Here is a 25,483-nt window from a genome sequence, read left to right as displayed (position 1 = left end):
GCTGACGTTTTGCTTAGCAGCCATAACACTTAACCGCTACGCCACCAGGGTTTCCTTATAAGACCCATGTAGGGTAAATACAAAGAAATTCGTATCTAGGTACATCATAGTAGGACTGCTGAAGCTAAAGACAAAAAACCCCACAAAAAAACAAATAATTTAACACAACTAAAGAATGGAAGAGATTATCTTTAAAGGACAAACAAAAAAACTGGCTGATGACTTCTGTACAGAAATAGTGAAAACCCTAAGACAATAAGATGGTATATTTATATTATAGAGAGAAAATCCGTGGCAAGCCAGAACTCTGTGCTGAGGAAGAACATCCTTCATGAATGAGCAAAGACCTATTTTTTTTTCAGAGAAACAAAACCTAGATAAGTTAACATCAGCATGCCCACATTAAAGAAAATTCCAAAGGTATTCTTCAAGCAGGAAGAAAATAAGGTGAAAGGCTTAAGATGCAAGAAGGAATGAAAGTTAATGAAATGGGTAAAAATAGATGATTACTGACTGCATGACATAATAAGAATAGACTTTATTGGGTTTAAAATATGTAAGAAATTAAAATGTATGATAACTACAGCGTTTTGACTTTTATGGCTTTATGGTCAGGAAACATGCTGTGTAATATTTTGATGTTTTGGATTTTTTTAATGCTTGCTTTGTGGCCTAATACGTGGTCTATTCTCAAGAATGCTCCATGAGTGTTAGAAAAGAAAGTTTACTTGACTACCGTTGGGTGGAGTGTTGTGTTTAAGTCTATGAGATCAGTTGGCTGATTGTGGTATTTAGACCTTCTGTGTCTTTATTGAGCTTCTTTATGGATATCCTGTCTGTCATCAGAAGTGGTATGTTTAAGTCTCCTACTATTATTGTGGAGCTATTTCTCTTTTCAATGCTGTTTGAGTTTCTTTTATGTATTTTGGAGCCCTGTCATTGGGTATATAAATATTGTGATTTTGTCCTCCTGGTATATTGACCCTTTAATAATTATATAGTGTATTTCCTTTTCCTGTGTGGTGTATTTTACTTTAAAGCCTGTTTTATCAGAGATTAATATTGCCACTCTTATTTTTTATTGTCTGCTTGATATATATGTATTTTTTTTCCATTTTTTGAGATTTAGTTTGTTTATGTCTTTGAGTCTATGGTGTGTCTCTTGCAGTCTGCATACAGACAGATCATGTTTTTTAATCCATTCTGCTACTCTCTCTCTCCTTATTGGTGCAATTAAACCATTTACATTTATCATAATTATTCATAGTTATGAGTTTAGTGCTGTCATTTTTGTCTTTTTTTGTGTATGTCTTGTTGACATTTTCCTGATTCCACTTAATTTTCTTGAGTCATTTTTCTTTGTGCATTTTCTTTCCATCGTCTTCATTTTTGTTGCCTTTGTATTTACTGCTAATTTATTTTTTTCTGTGCTGAATCGTTTTTCTTTTTAGTCTTTCATCTTTTTCTTGTTGCTTTTGTATTTGCTGAAAATTTATGTTTTCCTTGTTTTTTTTTTATTTTAATGTGTAGGATTGTTAGTTTCCTTTGGGTTACCTTAACATTTACCTGTTTTTCTAAATTTAAACCAATCTTTTATGTCTTTATATCGTCTTGACTTTCTCTCCATATGAAAGATCTATGACTACATTATTTAGTCTCTCTTTTTTGTCTTAATGTTGTCATCTTTTATAGATCGATGTCTCTGTTTCTATATTTTCAGTGTGTTAGCTTTCATTTATTTGTGACGTCCCTACGTGGGTTGGTATCTGGTTGTTCTGTCTCGTGTTCTAGCCTTGGGTTGTTACCTGATATTATTGCTTTTCTAACTGGAGAACTCCCTTTATTATTTCTTGTCATATTGGTTAGGTTTTTAAAAATTCCCTAAACTTGCTTATCTGGAAATGTCCTAATTTCACCATCATATTTGAGAGACAGTTTTGCTGGATATATAATTCTTGGCTCGCAATTTTTTTTTTTTTTTCCTTCAGGGCTTTGTATATGTCCTTCTTGCCTGCATGGTTTCTGCTGAGTAGTCTGAGCTTAGTCTTACTGACCCTTCTTTATAGGTGACTTTTTGTTTATCCCTAGCTACTCTTAAAATTCTCTCTTTATATTTGGTTTTGACAAGCAAAATTATAATATGTCCTGGTGACTTTATCTTGGCATCTACCTTGCGTGGGGTTCAGTAAGCATCTTGGGTAGATATCTTCTTATCTTTCACAAGATCAGTGAAGTTTTTAGCCAAGGAGTCTTCAACAATTCTCACTGTGTTTTCTGTTATCCCTCCACCCCCCGCCCTGATTCTGGTGTTCCAATCACTCTTGATAGAGTCCCGCATAATTCTTAGAGTTTCTTCAATTAAAAAAAATTATTTTATCTGATTTTTCCTCAAATTAGTTGGTGTCAAGTACTTTATCTTCAATCTCACTAATTCTGACTTCCAGTGCCTCAATTCTGCTCCTCTCATTTTCTATTGAGTTGTCTAATTCTGAAATTTTATTGTTACTCTTTTGGATTTGCTTGCTGTCATTCTATGGATTCTTGCAGCCTGTTACATTTGTCTTTATACTCTTATATAACCTTCTTAAGTTCCTCTATTGTTTTATCTCTGTGTTCCTTGGCTTGTTCTTCGTTTTGCCTGATCTCCTCCTGGATCTTTTGAAGAGCTCAGTGTATTAATCTTTTAAATTCTACCTCCGGTAATTCCTGGAATTTCTCTTCATTTGGAAGATTTCTTGATTTGTTGTTTTGGAAGCTTCCTGAATCGATCATGGTCTGCCTCTTTATGTTATTTGACATTTACACTTGTCTCTGAGCCATCAATGAGTTATTATATTCATTTATTTTATGCTTGCTTACTGAGTCGGAATCTACTTGATGGCACTGGGTTTGTTTTTTTTTTTTTTTTTTGGTGTACTGTGTCCTAGCGTCTTGTTTTATTTTGATATGCCCAAATAGGCTGCTTGGGTGAGCTAGTTTGATTATTGGCACCTTTGAAGCTCTTACATCCTGTCACCAGGTGATCAGAGCTGTTACTAGGTATGTGAGCCTAGGAGCCATTTTACTTTTCTTGTATGCATTCAGCTCAGGTGTCCAGGTAGTTGGTCACCAAGTGTGTGGTGTGGGCTCTCACCTACAGTCCTACATAGACAGGGTTGATTGGTGTAGGTACAGGTGTCTGGCTACTGTGGGGGGAATGACTGCCCTTGAGTGTCTGGGAGGAAAGCATGTCCCTGTTCCCTAGAGAACATAGGTGGGTGGGTTTTGCAGCCAGACCATGGGCACCCAATGCTGTTTGTTGTAAGGACTGGGATTCACCACTTATTCCTGGACTCCTGAATTGGGTGGCTAGGTGGCATGGATGGAGCCACCAACCCTCAGGTCACTGATGTGGGTAGGTGAGGACCCTGCTTAATTGGCAGAACACTGTCAAATATCACAAATCTGCCACTCTACTTTATAGCTGATAGAGTTGAAAATAGGCTTCAGGTATATACCCTGTCGTAGTGTGCTAACGAGGGCCTACGCTGTTGAAATGGGCCCACACAGGTCTATGCAAGGGTGAAAGGCATTCAGAGTCCTTGGACCCCTTATGTCTGTGCCTTCCCAGAGTTCCTGGCTTAGGGAAGCTTATTTTTTGTTGTTTGTTCCTGCTCCAGGGCATGTGATAGTTCCTACTTCTGGCCCAGGCGACCCAGAAATAGCTGAAGCTGGTCCAAGACTAAAAACAGAGAGGGAGGAAGCAGGTAAATGGGAGAGATGTTCTTCCCAAAGGGGATGATTTTTGATTTGTGTGGCATTTTAAATGCATGTACTTATCTTTTGCCAACTTAGCACTGCTTTTCACTGGTTCTGGAGGCTTGTGTAGACTTTCCACCACTCGGTCTCTTCTGATGTGAAAAACATGTCCTGAGCGTCACTGCTTGCCTCACCGCACGTGCCATCCAATCCAGCCTGCAGGGTGCTGGTTTCTGCCGGGTCAGGTCTGTCAACCTCTCACTGCTTCTGAACCATGTCCCCTTCCCCCTGCCACTAAGTCCAATTCTGTAACTTCACCTTTGATGTTCAGGGCTCCTAGATTGTCATATATAATCGATTTACTTCTCTGGGTCTTTGTTATAAGAGGGGCTACACAAAGCATCTGACTACTCTGCCATCTTGGCCCCACCTCCTACAAGAGACATTTTTCATCACATTCCTGAATCTGACCCTATCAGAGAAACTTATCTCTGAGAAAATGAAATAGGGATGAGGCAATAGGCAGAACAAACCCGTTGAGTTGGAGTCGATTCTGATGCATAATGACCCTATAGGTCAGAGTAGAACTGCCTCATCGGGTTTTCAAGGAGCGTCTGTTGCATTTGAACTACTGGGCCAGAGTATATTTGGAGCACTGGTGGTGCAGTGGTTAAGAACTCAGCTGCTAACCAAAAGCTTGGCAGTTCGAATACATTAGCTGCTCCATGGAAACCCTATGGGGGCAATTCTACTCTGTCCTATAGCGTGGCTATGTGTTGAAATCAATTCACCAGTAGTGGGTTTGGTTTTTTTGTTTACACGCCTACATGAGTAAAATTTGTCTTGAATCTCTAAACTTAATTCTAACATAAGAATGTATCTGTAGCACTTCTCCATAAAGGTTTATCTTAAGTCATCAGGATAAAAACCAAACCCACTGCCGTCGAGTCGATTCTGACTCATCCCGACCCTATAGGACAGAGTAGAACTGCCCGATAGAGTTTCCAAGGAGCGCCTGGTGGATTTGAACTGCTGTCCTCTTGGTTAGCAGTCGTAGCACTTACCCACTGTGCCACCAGGGTTTCCTCATCAGGATAAGCCTGTGCTAATTTATTGGGTACCTTCAGGAATTCTTCATCATTTATATTCACATTAAGAAGGAAAAAAATATCAGAAAGAACTTCATACATCATCATCCTTCATTTCATGGAAGATTCAAGTGTGTCAGTGATGGTGGTTATGTGAAATTGATCTCTGGCCCTCAGTACTTCTGGAGCATTTCTGTCATTTACTTGTTTCTTTTAATGCTTCTGCAACAGTAAACTGCTTGATAATCAGTATTTGGCAGTATTTGTTTTATTGTGTTTTCAAAATATTCTCTTATGTAAATATCTTGTTAATAGCTGGTAGAGATCTATGCATGTCTATAAATTTACTTCTGAACCTTGGAGAATTGACTCATCAAATGAAAATGATGGAATATATTATTATACATAACAAACATAAATATATGGGCTGTGTTTCCATTTTGTTGGCGACGTTTTAAGCTTCTGTTCTGGTATCTCCTTTTTGTGACTGGTCTTCAGCAATATTCTCTAGGGCACCTAGAATCTGAGTGTGTGAGTCCAGGATTGCACTCGTTGCTCTAGCGTGTACTTCTCAGTGGGTATTAAAAAGACATTTTAATGCTGATCATTGCCTATGAACAGCTCATCGGTGAATAGAGATGGCAAAAAATTTGTAAAATATCTGAATAGAAGAAAAAAATCTTTTTTTTTGACAAAAATCCATTGTGATACATCCTACAAAATTAAGTGAATATGCAGCACCTTGGTATGAAAATGGCATATTCATTACATTCCAGAATTTTCTGTTGCACGCCTTTATAATGCAGTGACATCTCACAGCATTGTCATAGGATTGGTCTCATTGTCATAGGATTGGTCTCTGCACTTAGAAAAATGAATTTTGCAAGTTTCTCCTAATTAGTGAAACACTTGGTTTGCAATGTCTTTACCAGTATGATTTTTTAGATTTTTTAAGCTAGTAAATGTGATAAATCACCACACAGGTTTTCTATCTGTTGGAGATACGGATCTTTAAACAATCCTTAGCTGGCCTGTATGAGAAGGCTCAGAAGTGGAATCCACAGACAAAATGAAATATCGAGCTATACTTATTTCACTGACAGTAGTTGATTGAATTTCATCACTTATCAAAATTATAAATTTTTTACACATTATTTTAGAATTATAGGATGGATTGCCCTTTCCTGTGTTACCGTGTTTTGAGATGTGACTTGCTAAAAATAGATCAAATGAGCAACAAGTTGAAGTCAACTTTAAAATTTTCCATTTCGTGGGGACCCAAAGACTTCATTTATTTTTCACGAAGATAGTCCCCATTCAGTGATTGTTACGACAACAATGACACATTACAAAATGGCCTTTCAATACTGATGTTTATTAATTTGTGATTCCGCTTCATAAATTAAGCCAGAACAGTGTGTTTGGTTTAAATATGATAACATAATCTCTGTGAATTGAACTATTTTCATGTTTACCGATCCTATTCAATTTGCACCAATTGCTAAATTCATCTGTAACAATTCAAGAATTAAATGAGGATGACGGGTTTGTTTGTTTGGTTAGTAGGTTTGCAAACAAAACAATACACAGAGCTGACTGATGGAGATTGCAGTAGCCACTCCCTCTTATAATTTTCATCATTAACTGTGCACTCTAGAAAAAATTCTGGCTACAGAACTTTGTTTACCGTCCAGGAATTTTCAACACAAATTTACAAGTGGACAACTGTGATGTTGACAATCACTTGGGCCTCTTTTGATCCAGTAATTTACTTCGTTGGAAGAAAATTATTCCACAAGGCAGGATCTGCATTTTTGTTATTTATGGGGTCTGCAGATGTGACAATTTAATATTCTTAGTTTCACTTTCTAGATCATTACTAATTTTTTTTTTTACTACAGCAAGAAATGGATGCAGAATTTGGAACAAATTCTCTTATATTTGTATTGCCATCGTTAATTTTCAGCACTAGTGGTACTAGTAGGATGATTCCCACCCATTAAGCATGTACCTTTAGTGGAAGAAGTCTGTTCTGATTTATTACATTCTAAAAAGGAATTTTGGAATTGTCTTTAGGGATTCACAAATCATTTTATCTTCTGCAGGCTTCCATTTTTGCACTCCACTTAGTTATTGGCATTTCATTTTGCCTGGGTATAAAATTATGTCACTTTTTAAGTTTGATTCTACCATAACAATAAATTTGAATAATAGAAAATAAATTTATAAAACAGGTAGTTTATAAAATAAAATTTACTTTAGAATTTAGACATTAACACAAAAAATTTATATTTGAAAATTAAATAACTCATTGCTGTGGATTAAATTTTAACTAACAGTGACCCTATTGGACAGAATAGAACTGCACAGCAGGGCTTCTAAGGAGAGGCTGGTTGAAACCTTTTAGTTTCAGCCAAGCTCTTAACCACTCTTCCACCAGGGCTACATTTGAAAATTAGTAAGTAAAAACGTTAATTTGGACCATGAGATTTTGTTCTTCAGGTCTTAGATAGTCCAAAGAAATAGTACATGATATCCTTCTCCATGGACTAATTCCTCCTGAAAACAGGTCCAAAGTATGTAGGATGTAGTCTAGCCATCTTTGCTTCTAGGCTAGGGTACATTCAGGTACATACTTCTTTCAAGATAGATTTTTTTGTTCTTTTGGCAGTTCATGGTATATTCAGAATTCTTCACCAACACGACAATTAAAAGGCATCAATTCTTCTACGGTCTTCCTTATTCATCAGCCAGCTTTCCCACACATACGAGGCCACTGAAAACACTGTGGCTTGGATCAGTTGCATCTTCCTTTTCAAGGTGATGTCTTTGCTTTTCAACACTTTAGAGGTCTTTTGCCGCCGATTTGCCTAATGCAGTGCATCTTTTCATTTCTTAACTGCTGTTTCCATGGGTGTTGATTGTGGATCCAAATAAAATGAAATCCTTGACAACCTCAATCTTTTCTCCATTTATCATGATGTTGCTCATTGGCCCAGTTGTGAGGATTTTTGTTTTCTTCATGTTGAGGTACAATCTATACTGAAGGCCGCGGTCTTTGATCTTCATCAGTAAGTGCTTCAAGCCCTCTTATCTTTTAGCAAGCAGGGTTGTGTCATCTGCAAAATGCGGGTTGTTAATGAGTCTTCCTCCAATCCTGATGTCGTGTTCTTCGTATAGTCTAGCTTCTCAGATTATTTGCAGATTAAATAAGTATCGTGAAAGGATACAACCCTGACACACACCTTTCCTGACTTTAAACCACGCAGTATCACTTTTTTCTGTTTGAACGTCTACCTCTTGATCAGGTTCCTCATCAGCACAATTAAGTGTTCTGGAATTCCCACTCTTCGCGATGTTATCCATAATTTGTTATGATCCAAGCAGTCAAATGCCTTTGCATAGTCAATAAAACACAGGTAAACATCTTTCTGGTATTCTCTGCTTTCAGCCAGAATCGATATGACATCAGCTGTGATATCCCTCCTTCCATGTCCTCTTCTGAATCCTGCTTAAATTTCTGGCAGTTCCCTGTCAATGTACTGCTGCAGCTGCTTTTGAATGATTTTTAGCAGAATATTACTTGCATGTGATACTAATGATATTGTTTGATAATTTCCACATTTGGTTGGATCACCTTTCATAGGAATAGGCGTAAATATGGATCCTTGCCAGTTCGTAGGCCAGGTAGCTGTATTCCAAATTTCTTGGGATTAGACAAGTGAGCGATTCCAGTGCTGCATCCATTTGGTGAAACATCTCAGTTGGTATTCCATCAATTCTCGGAGGCTTTTTTTTCTCACCAATTCCTTCAGTGCAGCATGGACTTCTTCCTTCAGTACCATCGGTTTCTGATCATACGGTACTTCCTGAAATGGTTGAAGGTCGACCAATTCTTTTTGGTATAGTGACTGTGGGTATTACTTTCATCTTCTTTTGATGCTTCCTGCTTCATTTAATATTATACCCGTAGAATCCTTCATTATTGCAACTCAAGGGTTGAATTTTTTCTTCAGTTCTTTCAGCTTGAGAAATGCTGAGTGTGTTCTTCCGTTTTGGTTATCCATCTCCAGATCTTTACACATGTCATTATAATACTTTTTCTTCTCAAGCCACCCTTTGAAATCTTCTGTTCAGCTCTATTACTTCGTCATTTCTTCCTTTCACTTTAGCTACCCGACATTCAAGAGCAAGGTTCAGAGTCTCTTCTGACATCCGTTTTGGTCTTTGCTTTCTTTCCTGTCTTTTAAAGGACCTCTTGCTTTCTTCATGTGTGATGTCCTTGATGTCATTCCACAACTCACGTGGTCTTCAGTCGTTAGTGTTTAACATGTAAAATGTATTCTTGAGGTGGTCTCTAAATACAAGTGAGATGTACTCAGGGTCATACTTTGGCCCTTTTTGACTTGTTCTACTTTTCTTCAGTTTCAACTTGAACTCCCATATGAGCAATTGACAGTCTGTTTCACAATCTATCCCTGGCCTTGTTCCGACTGATGATATGAGTTTTCCCATCTTCTCTTTCCACAGATGTAGTCAGTTTGATTCCTGTGTATTCCAACTGGTAAAGTCCACGTGTATAGCTGCCGTTTATGTTGGTGAAAAAAAATATTTGCAGTGGATGAGTCACTGGTCTTGCAAACTTCTTTCATGAGATTTCTGGCATCATTTCTATCAGCAATGCTGTGTTTTCCAACTACTTTTCCTCGTTTCCAACTTTAACATTCTAATGACCAGTAATTATCAATGCATCTTGATTGCATATTTGATCAATTTCAGGCTGCAGAAGTTGTTTAAAATCTTCAATTTCTTTGTCTTTGGCATTAGTGGTTGGTGCATAAATTTGAATAGTCATATAAACTGGTCTTCCTTGTAAGTGTATGGATATTAGCCTATCAGTGACAACATTGTACTTCAGGCGAGATCTTGAAGTGTTCTCTTTGATGATTAATGTAACGTCATTCTTTTGACTCTGGTGGAATATCCACGTTTGTAAGACTGCTCACAGACTGTTTCACCAGAGAGTTTTCTGGTCCTGCAATATCTACCACTAATGTCTGTGATCCCTGTGAATTGGCAAAATAAGAATAGTGCTATAGATTTCTTCCAAATACAGAAAACATAATTATGAAAATGTTCTTAGTGTTGATTATGTTCTTTACCAATCTGTTCGTATGGGATTTTTGATACTTCACTTGAAAAATGAGTCCAAGGTACTGTGATGTGATTGTTTACTTTGTGTGGCCTTTCTAGCCATGGTCTTATAACATTCACCCTGGTGCTTGGGCAGGACTGTGTGATAGGGTAATTGTGGCTCACCAAGGGGATTGTTTAGTTTTCCCTTCAAAGAGATCCAGTTCCAGAGCAAAGAGGAGGATTCAACTCCCATCAAGGAAGAACAGCCAGGAGCTGAGCATATATTATGGACCTGAGATCCCTGCACTGAGAAGCTCCTAGAAGCAGGAGACTGAGATAGAGAGAGGAAGCTGTAACCCTGAAGACGGTAAGATGCCATGGCAGGAGAGACCAAGCAACAGGGACCTGGCTATAGGAGATGATGGCCCATGGAGAAGGAAAGCTGAGTGCCTTTGGAGAGAGGCCCAAGGCCAGGCAGAGGCACGCCTATGAGCACAGGAGGGAAGAGGCTGTCCTGATAGAAGAACTGTATTCTGAGTGTCTTTGAGCCTGAGTTATACTTGTTACTTCCCTAAAAACCCCATAATCATGAATATGGACTGTGAGCTCTGTGTGGCCATTGCAATGAATTATTGAACCCAGCAGAGAAGTAGGGAGTGCTGTGTGAGGGACAGTTGGTGTCAGAGTTAGTGCAGATGGTGGAGAGAGGGTAGTTTTTTCACCAATGCCTTCAATGCAGCTTCGATTTCTTCCTTTTATACCATCAGTTCTTGATCTTATGCTACCTCTTGAAATGGTTGAAAAATATCCAGTTCTACTGCAGTAGCTATATTAATATCAGACAAATTATACTTCAGGAAAAGGAGTATAAACTAGGAATAAGTAGGGACATAACATAATAAAGGTTCAATTCTCCAAAAAGATACAACAATCGTAAATGTGTATGTATTTAACAACAGGGCTCCAAAATACAGAAATTAATAAATCTGAAAGGGGAAATGGACAAATAAGCATTTGCAATTGATATCAGTACTTTTCAATCAATAATTACTAGAGCCCTGCTAGTTGAAGTCCAAAGCATCTGTATGAACCACTCATGGATGTCTATGTGTGTGTGTATGTGTGTATGTATGTATATAGTATAAAGACAAGTAATACAGAAATAAACATAGATATATGTTGTAGTCCTTGGGAGGTGCAAACGGTTAATGCATTCAGCTGCTAACCAAAATGCTGGAGGTTTGAGTCCACCCAGAGTCACTTCGGAAGAAAGGCTTGGCGGTCTACTTTTGAAAAATTAGCCATTGAACTGACACACTTGTGTGTCAGTACTACTCTGACACATATGGGGGGAGGGGTCACCATGAGTCAGATCAGCTTGATAACAATTGAATGATTTTTTTATTCATTCTGCCAATGTTTGTCTTTTAATTGGTATCTTAGGCTGGGTTCTCTAGAGAAGCAAAACCAGTGAGGTGGATGGATGGATGGATGGATGGATGGATGGATGGATGGATGGATGGATGGATGGATGGATGGATGGATGGATGGATGGATGGATGGATGGATGGATGGATGGATGGATGATGGATGGATGGATGATGGATGGATGGATGGATGGATGGATGGATGGATGGATGGATGGATGGATGGATGGTGGATGGATGGATGGATGATGGATGGATGGATGGATGATGGATGGATGGATGAATGATGGATGGATGGATGGATGATGGATGGATGGATGATGGATGGATGGATGGATGGATGGATGGATGGATGGATGGATGGATGGATGGATGGATGGATGGATATAGATTTATATCAAGGAAATGGCTCATGAGGCTGTAGATATAGATTTATATCAAGGAAATGGCTCATGAGGCTGTAGAGGCTGGTAAGTCTCAAGTCCATGAGTCAGGCTTGTGGCTTCTCCTGACTCACATAGATGCAGGGACTGCAGAACTCAAGATCTGCAGGTCATACAACAGGTCTGTGCCTCACAGGCTGCAAAGAGTGACAAATCTCAACATCGGCAGGTAAGCTGGCAGGCCGTGGCTCACAGACTGCGGAGGCTGGTGAATCCCAAAGTTGGAAGGTAAGCTGAAGGTTCAAGTCCCAAAAACTTGAGATCAGATGAAGAGGAGCCAGCTGCAGGATTCAGAGTGAACAAAAGCTCAAGAGCCTTGCCAGAAAGGCCACTTATATTGGATGCAGTCCACACCCCCGAGGAAACTCCCTTACATCTGATTGGCTACTCACAGCAGATCCCATCATGGAGGTACGGAAATGATTGCATCATTATACGACTGCTAAACTGCATCATAACTGCCAAAGCACTGAGAATCATGGTCCAACAAAGTTGACACACAACTTTAATGATCCCAATTGTGAATTTAATCTATTTATATTTAAAGCGATTAATGATAAGGAAGGACTTATATCTTCTACTTTGTAGTAGGTCATATATGTATTTTGTTGCTCATTTTCTTCACTACTGTCCACTTTTGTGTTTGACTGATTTTTTTCACGTATACAATTTTGATCCTCTCCTTATTTCCTTTCCTTATATTTTTTAACTTCTTAGTGGTGACCATGAGGATTACAATTAATATCTTATATTTATAACAATCTTCTTTTAATTAATACAAATTTAGCTTCAACAGTATACAAAATTCTGCTTTTATTCAGCTCAGTTACCTCCCCTACTTACGTTGCTGGTACAAAAATTGCATCTTTATACATTGTGTGTCCATTAAGAGAGATGTGTAAGTATTTTTATGCATTTGTGCTTTAAATCATATATGAAAAAAAGAGGCGTGATATAAAAATATTACTGACTTTGTTTTATCTAAGCAGTTACCTTTACGGAGTCTTTGTTTCTTTTTATGGCTTCAAGTTACTTTCTAGTGTCCTTCCATGCCAGCCAGAATGATTCCCTGTAGCATTTCTCATAAGGCAGTTCTGCTACTAACACACTCCCTCAGGTTTTGTGTATCTGGGCATGTCTTAATTTCGCCTTCATTTTTGAAAGATAGTTTTGCTAGATATTGACATCTTGGTTCATACTTTTGTTTCTGTATTTTTTTTCCAGTATCTTAAATACATCATCCCACTATTTTCTCATCTCAATGGTTTCTGATGAAAAATCACCAGTTAAAGTTGTTGAGACTCTCTTCTTTGTACATTAGGAGTCACTTATCTCTTGCCGCTTTCAAGTTTCTGTCTTCGTCTTTTGACATTTTGATTATATCTCTGTGGATGTCTATGTATTTATTGTCCTTTGAGTTTATTGAGCTTCTTGGATATCTAGATGACATTTGGGAAACTTCTAGTCATTACGTTTTCAAATATTCTTTCTGTCCTTTCATCTTTCTTTCCTTTCTGGAACTCCCTTGATGAGTATATTGGTATGCTTGATGTTGTCCCACAGGTCCCTTAGGCTCTGTTCATTCTCTTCATTCTTTTTCCTTTATGCTCCTGAGTTAGAACAATTTCAGTTGTGCTTTTTCAAGTTTACATTTTCCTGCTTTCTTGCTCAAATCTGCTGTTGAGCTCCTCTAATGAAATTTTTATTTCAGCTATTCAACTTTTCAGCTCTATAATTTCTATTTGGTTCTTTTGATAATATTTCTTTATTAATATTTTCTACTTGTTCATACATTCTTCTCTTGGTTTCCTTTTTTTTTTTGTCTGTGGTTTCTTTAGCTCTTTCAGGAAACTTAAGACAATTGTTTTAAAATCTTTGTCTAGTAATCCCAATATCTGTGTTTCCTTAGGGATGCTTTCTGTTCATTTCTCTTCTTTCTTTCTTCTTAACAAATGAACCATCCTTTTCTTTTTCTTTTTATGACTTAAAATAGTGTGTTGCAAACTGCATATCTTAAATATTATAATGTAACTCTGGAAATCAGATTCCCTCCAGGCATTAGGGTTTGCTTTTTTTTTTTTTTAATTGTTGAGGGCCAGTTATCCATTTGCTTAGTGATGTTTCCAAACTATTTCTGCAAAGATTGTATGTCTTCTCATGTGTGGACACTGAAGTTCTGTTCTGTTATCTCAGCAGTCAGTTCTTGACCTGACAGTGCTTTCTTTAAATGCTTGTAGCCAAAAGGGAAAACTAACATTATCCCAGTCTTTGCAGATTGGCTCTGAACTGGGGCGTTCTTTCAATGCTAAGCAAGAGTGCCTAAAACTCTGCCTGCCCCCATGGAGCCCAAAGATCAGCCAGAGGTGCAAGCCTAAAGCTTTGTCAGGATCTTTATGAGCATGTCTTCATCCTTAGGCAAGAACATTGCACTCCAGATTCCTCAGTATATGTGGTAGCCCTTCAAAGCCCTTAAACCACCAACCATTGTCCTCTCAGCCTCCTTTTTTCCAAGCTTTTGGATGTCTCTGCTGTTTTCTCTGTCCTTCATCCTTTGACCCTGGAGTTAGGACCAATTCTTTGAGCTTCGTACTCCTCAGTTTCCATCACATCATACATTTTTTCTTGTGTGCTGTTGAGTCAATTCTGACTCATAGTGACTATAGGATGGAGTAGAACTTCTCCAGAGGGTTTCTAAGGCTGTAATCTTTATGAAAGGAAACGGTCATATCTTTCTCCTATGGAGTAGTTGGTGGATCAAATCAAAAGGTTTAACAGCTGAGTGCTTAACCACTGCACTACTGGGGCTCCTTTTGACATCATGCTTCATAATAGATTTTTAACACACCCCTCAGAAACATAGAAGTCCATAAATTATCAAGGATACAGAAGATTTAACATGTATAAAAATACCAAATTGATATATGTGTATGTGTGTGTATTATCTAACCACTAAAGAATATACATTCATCTCATGCACAAAATACATAGTGTTTATAAAAATTGACTATATACTGTGTTATAAAGCAAGTCTCAACAAATTTCAAGAGTCTGCAATAATATAGAGGATACTATGTAAGTACACCAAAATTAAAATAAAAACCATCTTAGAAAAAGAAAATACAAAATCTCCATGTCCTTGGATATATTAAAATAGTATGAATCAAGAAGACATCATGATGAAAATTAGAATACATTTTGAAGTGAACAATTATGAACATAGTGCACGTAAAAATTTGTGCAGTACAGACAATATAATACAGGAAACTTATAGCCTTAAAAATATAATTGGAAAGAACAAATCTTGAAAAATAAGTGAATTAAACATCCATTCAAAATGTTGGGTAAAAACCAGAAACAAACATAGGAATTTTTGTTTCTATTAATGATTGAATACATGCAACGGACGATCAACAAAGACTAAAGTTGATTCTTAGAAAATGCCAGTAAAATTGACAAACTTTAGGCAAGACTGATCAAGTGAAAAAGAATGAAGGTATAAATAACGAATATCAGGAATTAGAAAGAAAATGACTACAGATCTTGCAGAACATAAAGATAATGTGAGAATGTTATGAACCATATTAGCCAATAAATTTGCAAATTTAGGTAAAGTAGGCAAACGTATCCTACCATGTAAGTTAATAACAATGATTCAGGAAGAAACAGGAAGCAAAAGTAATTCCACAACTGTTAATAGAATTGAATTAGAGCTCAAACTATTCTCAAAAAGGAAACTTCATGTCAGATGGCTTTTCCTGCAAATTCTGCCAAATATTCAAGAAATATTTCACAAATTCTTCAATATAAAATGAAATATATACCCAAACTCATTTTATAAAGCTTGTAGAATGAATATTGATACCAAAAACTGACAAGAGCAGCACAAGATGGGAAAATTACAGGCCAATGTCACTGATGAACATAGATGCAAAATATGAAAATAAATAGGCAAAACAAATCCAGCAATACTGTAAAGAAGATTATATTATGACCAAGTTGGGTCTATCCCAAGAATTCAAGGTTAGTTTAACATTCAAAAATGAATCAGTACAATTTGCCATAGGTACAGGAAAAATAAATGTGATTATATTAATAGGTGTAATAAAATAAGTATTTGATAACCTTCAGCATCCACTCATGTTTTTTAAAAGAACATCTAGCATGCCACGAGACCAGAAGAACCAGAAGGTTCCCGGCTACTGTTGCTGAACATTTTGATCAAAGAGTCCATAGCAAAGCCCTGATCAAAAGGGGGAAAATGCAGAATAGAATTTCAAATTCTCATGAACCCTAGACTTTTTGGAGCCATTGAGGGTGAATGAACTCCTGAAACTATTGCCGTGAGATAATCTTTAAACATTACACCAAAAGCATTCCCTTGAATTATCTTAAAACCGAAGTATAAAAAAGAAAAAACCCAACTGTTGCTGTTGAGTTGATTCTGACTCAGAGACCCTGTAGGACAGAATAGCACTGCCGCATAGGGTTTCCAAGGTGCAGGTGGCGGATTCAAACTGCTCTTCTTTTGCTTGGCTACCGTATCACTTAACCACTGTGCCACGAGGGCTCCAGAACATTAGCTTACTTAACTAATAAAAATGGTCTACCTTGAGCATATGCTCTTTTAAGAACTGTCTACATGGCATCAGATTGACAACAGCTACTGAAAAGATTAGATAGGAACCTTAAGGAGCAGTGGGTTTATGTTAATGATGGAGGAACAACTGAGAAAAGGAGGACAAGAATGGTTGCACAACTTGAATGTAACCGATGTCATTAAATTGTACAGGTAGAAACTGTTGAGTTGGTGTATGTTTTGCTGCATACATTCTCCACCAGAAAAAATAAATTTACAGGTAATAATTAACAAAAAATGTCAAGGAGAGCTAAATATTTTGAAAATAAGACAGAGTTGCATGTGAGGGAATGAGTAGGGTGAGCTGTTTTAGATTAATAGTCAGTAAAGGCTTATGGGAGCAGGATATTTGAGAAGATAACTGACCTATATCCAAGGAGAAAATAGCTGTATGAAGTTCTGGAGGGAGGATATTGCCAATAAAGGAAAGAGTTGTTTCTGAGGCCCTTAAATAACCAAGTGTTTTGGCATGTTTGAGGAAGCTCAGGAAATAAGTCATGGCGAGTGTGGAGTGAACCGAGGGAGGACTGTTAGTATGGTGGGCAAGCCCCACATCATGAAAGACCATGGGAAGCATTTGGGAATTTTTCCTAATCGCCATGAGAAGCCGCTGAAATGATGCTGTTATGTAGACTGTAAGAGGGAAGATCAGTGGCATGGAGTCCAGTTTTAACCAAGAGATGATGGTGGCTGTAAGGTGGAGGTAGTGAGAAGTGGATAGAGTCAGGATTTATTTTAAGGTAGAGCCAAGAGTCCAGAATATGTGTCAATGGATTGGATGCAAGATTTGAATAAAGGAGAGAAATCAAGGATGATTCCTAGGTTTTTGTCCTGAACAACCCAGAGGATAGTGAGAACATTTGCTTAGATAAGGAAGACTGGGAGGTAAATAAGACACTTGGAGCAAGAATTGTATTTGAACCACATTAAGTCTGAGATGCCTAGTAGACATTCAAGGGGAGATGTGAGGTCAGCCATTGGTGAAGGAACAACAGGGCAGAGTATGTAAATGAGGGTATCCTAGGGCTCAGGTGGAATTGACTGCCCTGAATTAGCTCAAATAACCTAGACAGTGAGAAGTGATGAGTGATGTTACTTAAACAGGGCATGGAAATCAATGAAAAAGGTGTGGGAGTGGCAGGGAGGCTAAGGTAGAGAAATTTCTCTCTTCCTAAACCTGATTGGCTGGATTTGAAGACATCATAAGTTCCTGTATGAGAAATATCCAGCAAATTACCCGTTGATTTAATAAATTGATAACAAAGTCCACCTTTCAGCCAAAGATTGAAAAACAAACAAACCAATTGCCATCCAGTGGATTCTGACTCTTAGCAACCCTATAGGATGGGGTAGAACTACCCCACAGGGTTTCTAAGGAGCGGCTGGTGGATTCAAACAGCAGACCTTTTGGTTAGTAGCTGAGCTCTTAACCACTGCACCACCAGGGCTCAGACCAAGAATAACACACGTGAGGAACTTACTCCTTAGTTCAATCAAGTATGTAGAAATTCAAATTTGTAATTTTGGAGATTTCTCCTATTTTTTTTCAAAATGGGGGGCATTGAGATGGAGGATTTTCCCATGCCCACCATCCTAAGGGATTTAATTAACCCATAGTTGAGACATTGTAAACATCTCAAGAAATTATTACCTTTGAGAAACTTGAGGGTGAGTAGGCATATCACCTGATTCCTCTTAAATTCCTTTTAAAAACCTGACTTGAAGACTCACCTGCCTTTTTGAATAAGTGCCAGCTTGAATAGGCAGGGTTCAGGGAATTGCCAACCAAAAGTATGGTTTCTCCAGAGGCCTCCAAGGGGTGTAAAAGAAAAGCGGGGCGAGACCCCGTGCTTGGGACATACCCTTGGTATGAAATATTTGAGTGTGTGTGTGGTGGGGGAGCACTGGGTGTGGGAGAGTGGGGTGGGTGGGTAATAGGGAAATGCCTGTTTTGTTTTGTTTGAAGAAACAGGTTTTTACAATTTTTTTTTTGTATTATTATTACGATGAACAGTTAAGTGGAGACATGTTCCTTATCTGCAGGGGCTAGTGGAAGTGCTGATAGCTGAGAATGTAGCCTGCTCCCCAAGTGCGAGTTGGCATTTTGGAGAGAAAACTTGATGTTTGGAACACTGACTGGCCCTGCCTTTTCTAAATAATTAAGGGTGGTGGGGTGGTGGTAATAGAAAGAGGATGGTCTATGAATGCTGACCCTGGAAAATTAACTCCCGAGTGTGTGGGTTGTGGATAGCAGGAAAAGAACATCACCCGCAAATGACAGCAGTGCCTTTATTTATTTATTTATGCTTCTTTTTAGTTCTGAGTTGTTTTTAAGCCACAAATTAATGGGGCCACCATGAGTTTTCAGAGAATGAGTTTTACAAAAATCTAAGTGTTTTAAATATTGCAAGGATTTACTTATATATGCTGTATATGAGAAAAGTCCTTCCAGTTATAGGGAGGGGAAAGAAAGTATATTCAGGAATTAAATTTTCACAGTTCTCTGAATTCTTATATTTCTCCTGTTGTCCATTTTTCTTTTTTTGTCCTTCATCCACCCCTTCCACCTTGACCCACTGTCTTCATCATCTAACGCTGCCATAACAGAAATACCATGAGTGGATGGCTTTAACCGAGAGAAATGTAATACCTCACATTAAAGTAGGCTAATAGTCCAAATTCAAGGCATCAGCTCTAAAGGAAAGCTTTCTCTCTCTTTCGGCTCTGGAAGAAGGTCCTTGTCCTTAGCCTTCCCATGGTCAAGAAGCTTCTCAGGTGCAGGGACCCTGGGTCCAGAGGGCATGCTGTGCTCCTGGTGCTGCTTTCTTGATAGTCTGAGGCCCCCAACTCTCCGCTTGCTTCCCTTTCCTTTTATGTCTGGAGAGATAAAAGGTGGTGCAGGTCACACCACAGGGAAACGTGCCTGAGTGAGGGTGGTGGTACAATCCCACCCTAATCCTCTTAAAGTAAAATTACAATCACAAAATGGAGGTCAACTACACAATAGTGGGAATCATGGCCTAACCAAGTTGAGACACACGTTTTTTAGGGTCATAATTCAATCCATGACACCCACCAAACCAAACTTGTCACCATCAAGTTGATTCCAACCCGTAGAGACCCTAGTTGATTTGAACTCACAGAGACCCTATAGCATGGAGTAGAACTACCCCATAGAGTTTCCAAGGACTAGTTGGTGGATTCGAACTGCTGACCTTTTGATTAGCAGCTGAGCTCTTAACCACTATGCCACCAGGGCTTCTCTTGATCCACAGCCCACCCTAATTCACCACTGTGTTAGAAAAAGGTTTTGCTATTCTAAAATAAGAACTTTTACTATACTTTTGTGTTAGTGGTTGCTTTTGGTATGTCTTTAAGCACTGAACAGTTAACTCATACCCATTAAAAACCCATTGCCACTGAGTCTATTCCAACTCGTAGCGGCCCAATAGGGCAGAGCAGAACTGTGCCATAGACTTTCCAAGGAGCGCCTGGTGGATTTGAACTGATGACCTTTTGGTTAGCAGCCGTAGCTCTTAAACAGTACACCACCAGCGTGGGAGGGGTTTAATTGATAACATGATGTCTGGGCTCCAAGGGAGATGGAATGGATGTGCAGGAGAAGGGCATGCAGAGCCAGCCTGTATAGTCCCCAGAACTCTGTTCAAGATCATAACATACCTCAGTAATCACTTGAATCTAAACATACAACTTTAACAGTTGATGTAAATGACTTTACACATGAATTTTGGAACTCAACTCTTTCTCAATGGAAGTTCCTTCAACCTAGCCGTTTGTTTGTATTCCCTTAATAATTATGAAAACTAACATTTATTGTGTTCATTCTGTGTGTAAGGCCTTTTTCTAAGTGCCTCGTGTGTTTTATTTAACCTGCGTGACAACCTTTTGCATAAGATCCATTTTAGAAATGGGAAACTGAGGCAGTGAGAGGTAAAGTAACGTGCCCAGATCACCCAGCTGATAAACTGAGTTAGGATTTAAACCCAGGCAGTTTGTTTCAGAATTTGCTTATGTAATCACTGTACATGACAGCAGTGAGCCCTAGTGGCTCTGTGGTTAAAGAACTTGGCTGTTAACTGAAAGGTCAGTGGTTCAAACCCACCAGCCTCTCTGTAGGAGACAGATGTGGCAGTCTGCTTCAGTGAAGACTTAGAGCCTTGGAAACCCTATGTGGCAGTTTTACTCTGTCCTTTGGGGTCACTATGAGTTAGAATCGACTTGATGACAGTGGGTTTTGGCACATGATACTAAATGTACAGTGTATTCTATATGCCGTGTATATGTTCAGAAACTAATTTTCCCAACATTTATGCCATATATAGATTACCAATCCAGTTGCCATTGTGTAGATTTTCACTCATGACGACCCCGTGAGTTTTCAGAGTAGGACTGCCCTCCATACGGTTTTTAATAGCTGTGACCATTTGGAGCTGGAGTGCCAGGTCTTTCTTCCAAGGCAACTCTGAGTGTATTTAAACTGCCAACCTTTCAGTTAGTAGCTGAGCACTTAACTCTTTGTGCCACCTAATACATATCTATACTAGGAGGTTTTCCTCCTTATTTGTACTTTAATGTTTTGTAGACTCTTATGAATACTTGTTCCTGGCAGTGAACTAGATGCTAAAGAACAGAATAGGCACATGTAACCCTCTCTCACCTTCTCCCTCCCCTCTTTCACAGAGATGAAATGAAAAGGAATTAATGAGGACAGATTATTGGATTAGGGCCCATACTCAGGGCTATAACAGCATGAGGAGTTTCTCCTGTCACTTCAGTTCTTGTTCAGGAATTGGTACCTGCTTTTTGTGAATCACAAAGACCAGTGCTTTATATCAAGCCATTTAGATTTGGGGTATGGAGCAGTGACTTAAAAAAATTAAATTTTATGTTCAGAGATTTTTTCTAATAATTATTTACATTTATTTTAATTGTATATTCTAAAACCGCTACAAAAAGGCATGAAATAATTGTTTAAATTTTAATTCATATGGGTCAAATTGTATGTTAAACTACCTATTGTCACCTTCACAGTCGTTGTTATGTTTGAGCCAATTGTTGTGGCCACTTGTTACCAAGTATGACCTGCTTCTCCAGGGACTGATCTCTCCTGACAACATGTCCAAAATATGTGAGATGAAGCCTTGCCATTCTTGCTTCTCAGGAATATTCTGGCTGTACTTCTTTCAAGACAGATTTGTTCATTCTTTTGGCAGTCCGTGGTATATTCAATATTCTTTGCCAACCCCTTAATTCAATGCCTTCAGTTTTTCTTTAGTCTTCCTTATTCATTGCCCACCTTTCATGCGCGTATGAGGCGACTGAAAACACCATGGCTTGAGTCAGGCGCACATTACTTTTCAAGGTGACATCTGTGCTTTTGAACACTTTAAAGAGGTCTCTTGCAGCAGATTTGTCCAATGCAGTGTGTCGTTTGATTTCTTGACTGCTGCTTCCGTGGGTGTTTATTGCGGATCAGAGTAAAATGAGGCCCTTAATGACGTCGACATTTTCTCCGTTTATCATGATGTTGCTTATTGGTCCAGTTGTTAGGCTGTTGGTCTGTAGTCTTTGATCTTCATCAGTAAATGCTTTAAGGCCTCTTCACTTTCAGCAAGGGAGATTGTATCATCTGCATATCTGAGGTTATTAATGAGTCTTCCTCCAATCCTGATGCCTTATTCTTCTCATACAGTCCAGCTTCTCGGATTATTTGCTCAGCATACAGATTGAATACATATGGTGAAAGGATACAACGCTGATGTACACCTTTCTTGACTTTAAACCATGCTATATTCCTTGCTCCGTTTAGATGACTGCCTCTTGTTCTATGTATAGGTTTCTCATGAGAACAGTTAAGTGTCCTGGAATTCTCATTCTTCCCCATGTTATCCATAATTTGTTATGAGCTAGAGTAGGACTCAGAAATAATGTGCCATTTCTTCCAGTTGGTCGTGCACAGCTGGTCGTGCACCCTAGGTGGTAGCAGCTAAGGCCTGTCTCAGAAACACTCCCCTCCTCACTTAGCATGAGTCTTCACACTGCTCCATCTTCTTTCCCGTGTGTGTCTCCTGCCCTCCTCAGTAAAAAAATCAGTGGCTGGGGAAAATGATAGTAGTCCACTGATGAGATTTATTCTTTTATTATACTTTATTTTATCATTGTTTTTATAACATAGTTCCGTTAAAATCAAGGGTAATAAAAATGTTTGTATGATGGAAGTGGATAATCCCACCCATTGTGCCCATCTAAAGTTTCATGAGAAAACTGTGCCCACAACAGAGGGCTCCCACTCCTCTGGCTCACTGTATTTTCTCCTTGTTTATTTGCTCTTCCCTCTTTCCTGATGGATGCATGGGACCACTGAGCTTCAGGACTCCACAATTCTCCTTTTCATACCAGTGTTACTATAATCTTGGGTTCATGGGCTGCCTCGCCACAGATTTACTCATTCTGTTTCTGTTAATTATTTCATTACTTAAAAATTTCTCATGAATTTTTCCAGAAGTACATTCTATTCCTCAAAAACTTGGAAGCAATGGGAAAGTATGCAATAAATAACAAGAAAACATACGTAATGCATAGAATAAATTATTAACGTTCCGATATGTCTGTTATCTTACTTACATTGGCATGTATGTGTGTTAGAGTCTCTGGTTGATTTAAATGGTTAATATCTTGAGCTGCTGACAGAAAGTTGGAGTTCAGGTCCACCCAGAATTGCTGTGAAAGAGAGGTCTGGCAGCCTACTTCCGAAAACCCAGCCACTGAAACCCCTATGGAGTACAGTTCTACTCTGGCACACTGGTGTCGTCATGAATCAGAACTGACTCAGTGGCAACTGGTTTTATGTGTGTATTAGAGCACACAGTTATGTATATTAACACGGATATTATATCCTGGTATTTTCATTCATCATTAGTCTTTTCTCATGATAAATTTTTTTTGTTTTTTTTTAATGAGGGCATTAAATTACTTTATAATATTCTGTGTGCATGTAGTATATGTTTTTTAACGATTTGACTATAGTTGCAATAATAAATGTGCATGTTTCTAGTAACTTCAACCTATACTTAAACATCTTTTTAACATACATCTCTGCCATTAAATCTCTTTGTTTAATTATTGTTTAACACTCTTTACGCCTAAGAGATGGTCTCAGAAGCAGCCCTGATCAGTTTTTCTCCCTCTTACTCATGAAGCCCCTTAATGTATTCCAAGGTATCAACTACGAAGGATTTTACGTACTTATCGTTTGTTTATTTTTCATTCAGTCAGTATATTCCATGGGCCAGAAGTAGTCTATGTTATGCAGATACAGTGGTGAAAGGTACACACTGTCCCTGTCCTCATGAAGGGGACAACCCAGTGCAGGGGGGAGGAGCACTGGGGAAATGCAGCTGAGAGCAAGGACAGACAACCCTCCAGGAACCACACTGGACTTCAGAGAGGCTTGTTGGCTGCTGTTCACCTGGCAGGCTTCTAGATACCCGAGTACCCTTGGGCTTGGTGCCTACTCCTCGCTCTATTGACACCCTCCCTCTAGGATGCCTCAGGGAGTTTACTGCTGTCTATTTGTAGCTAAGGACGTGAGGTTTATACCTCCATCCATTCAAACTCCTCCTGTGTCCAGACTCATATATTCAAATGTCAGCCTAACTCTCTGTATTGACCTCTTTATGCATTATAATGATACATTCCTCATATGGCCATCATGAAAAGCAAACATGAAAGGAAAAGCACAGGAGTGCCTGGCACCAGTGTAGGTACTCAATGAACATTAGCTGTTGGTATTATCCTTGACATCCCCATGTGGGGTGAAGTTTTATTACCTGACATCTCCACGTGAATATCTAACACCTACACCATGTTATCTAGGCTATGAAACAATTCTTGGTTCCAACCACCATTCTTTTCTTATCCATGAATTTCTCAAGGCTTCGGTGATGGGATTGTGTGTTTTTCCACACAATGAACGTGATTAGGAATGGTTGGCCAGGTCCTACACAATAAATTGCTCCAGCATTCCTTTGGGTGACCATTGAGACAAGTTTCAGCCAACGAATGTAGCAAAGACTTGGAACCACTCTCAGCTGTTCATGCGAGTACTCTCAATCCAGAATATCTGGTAAGTCGACTGTTAGGGATTGAATTGTGTCCCTCCAAAATGTATGTGGAAATCCTAACCCCTGTACCTGTAAATCTGACCTTGTTAGGAAAGAGGGGGCCTGCTTTTATTATGTGAATGAGGTCATACCAATGTAAGGTGGGTCCTAAGCCTAACTCTTCTTAGTTATAAAAGGAGCAGAATACACACAGACACAAACAGGTGAAAAGGAAGACAGATAAAGAAGACAGATGCTTCTAGAAGGCCAGGAACACAAATGATTGCTGGCATCTACTAGAAGCTGAGGTAGACAAGGAAGGACCTCCCACTACAGCCATGCCCTGAATTCGAACTACTACCTGCTAAACTGTGAGAAAATAAATTTCTGTTCTTTAAAGCCATCCAGTTGTGTTATTTTTTGTTATGGAGGGACTAGGTAACTAACACACATACCCGTTCTTATAAGTTCAGCCCAGTGCAGAATAATTTTCTTCCCTCCTTGGTCTAACCCACCCGAACCTGCTCTTTCCCTATCAGTGTCCTTTGCTTTCACCTAAGAGCTATGACAGAGTCTGCTTGATGCTGATGCATTGAAATTTCAATTTATTTTTTATTTATGATTACTATTAATTCCAGTATTTTCTACAGTTTTCAATGGAGACAGTCCTATAATCTATGAATAGCAGTTATACTTTTTCTCTTTTTGTACTAGGTTACACTTCCAGTGTTCAATGTTTAATAAAAGTAATGATAGAAGCACCCTTATTTTATTGTTTATTAATTTTAAAGAGAATGTCCCACACGTCACCATGAACTATCATGCTAGTTGTAGTTTTCCACGTTTGGGAACTCCTTTTCTGTTCCATATTTGCTCCTAGTCCTTATCTCTC

At 38.7% G+C, this 25,483-nt stretch overlaps 1 long non-coding RNA gene across 4 annotated transcripts in view; it reads left to right on the top strand.

Moving 5' to 3' along the window:
• The window catches only part of LOC126058129 (uncharacterized), a 97,918-nt gene that overhangs the window by 54,928 nt on the left and 17,507 nt on the right, over nt 1-25,483 (top strand). The window contains exon 1 of one of the 4 annotated variants that reach the window (XR_007513108.1): nt 11,944-12,243. The exons of 2 other annotated variants lie outside the window; for them this stretch is intronic. This is a non-coding gene — a long non-coding RNA (uncharacterized LOC126058129). Of the gene's footprint in view, nt 1-11,943; nt 12,244-23,524; nt 24,615-25,483 lie in introns of those variants that run through there. One more of the 4 variants, XR_007513106.1, reaches the window with a different exon arrangement.

This window comes from Elephas maximus, chromosome 14 (assembly GCF_024166365.1).
Source record: "Elephas maximus indicus isolate mEleMax1 chromosome 14, mEleMax1 primary haplotype, whole genome shotgun sequence".
In the NCBI taxonomy this organism is placed as follows: domain Eukaryota; kingdom Metazoa; phylum Chordata; class Mammalia; order Proboscidea; family Elephantidae; genus Elephas; species Elephas maximus.
The sequence above is the reverse complement of the archived record's forward strand: the minus strand, read 5'-3'. Positions and strand labels throughout refer to the sequence as shown.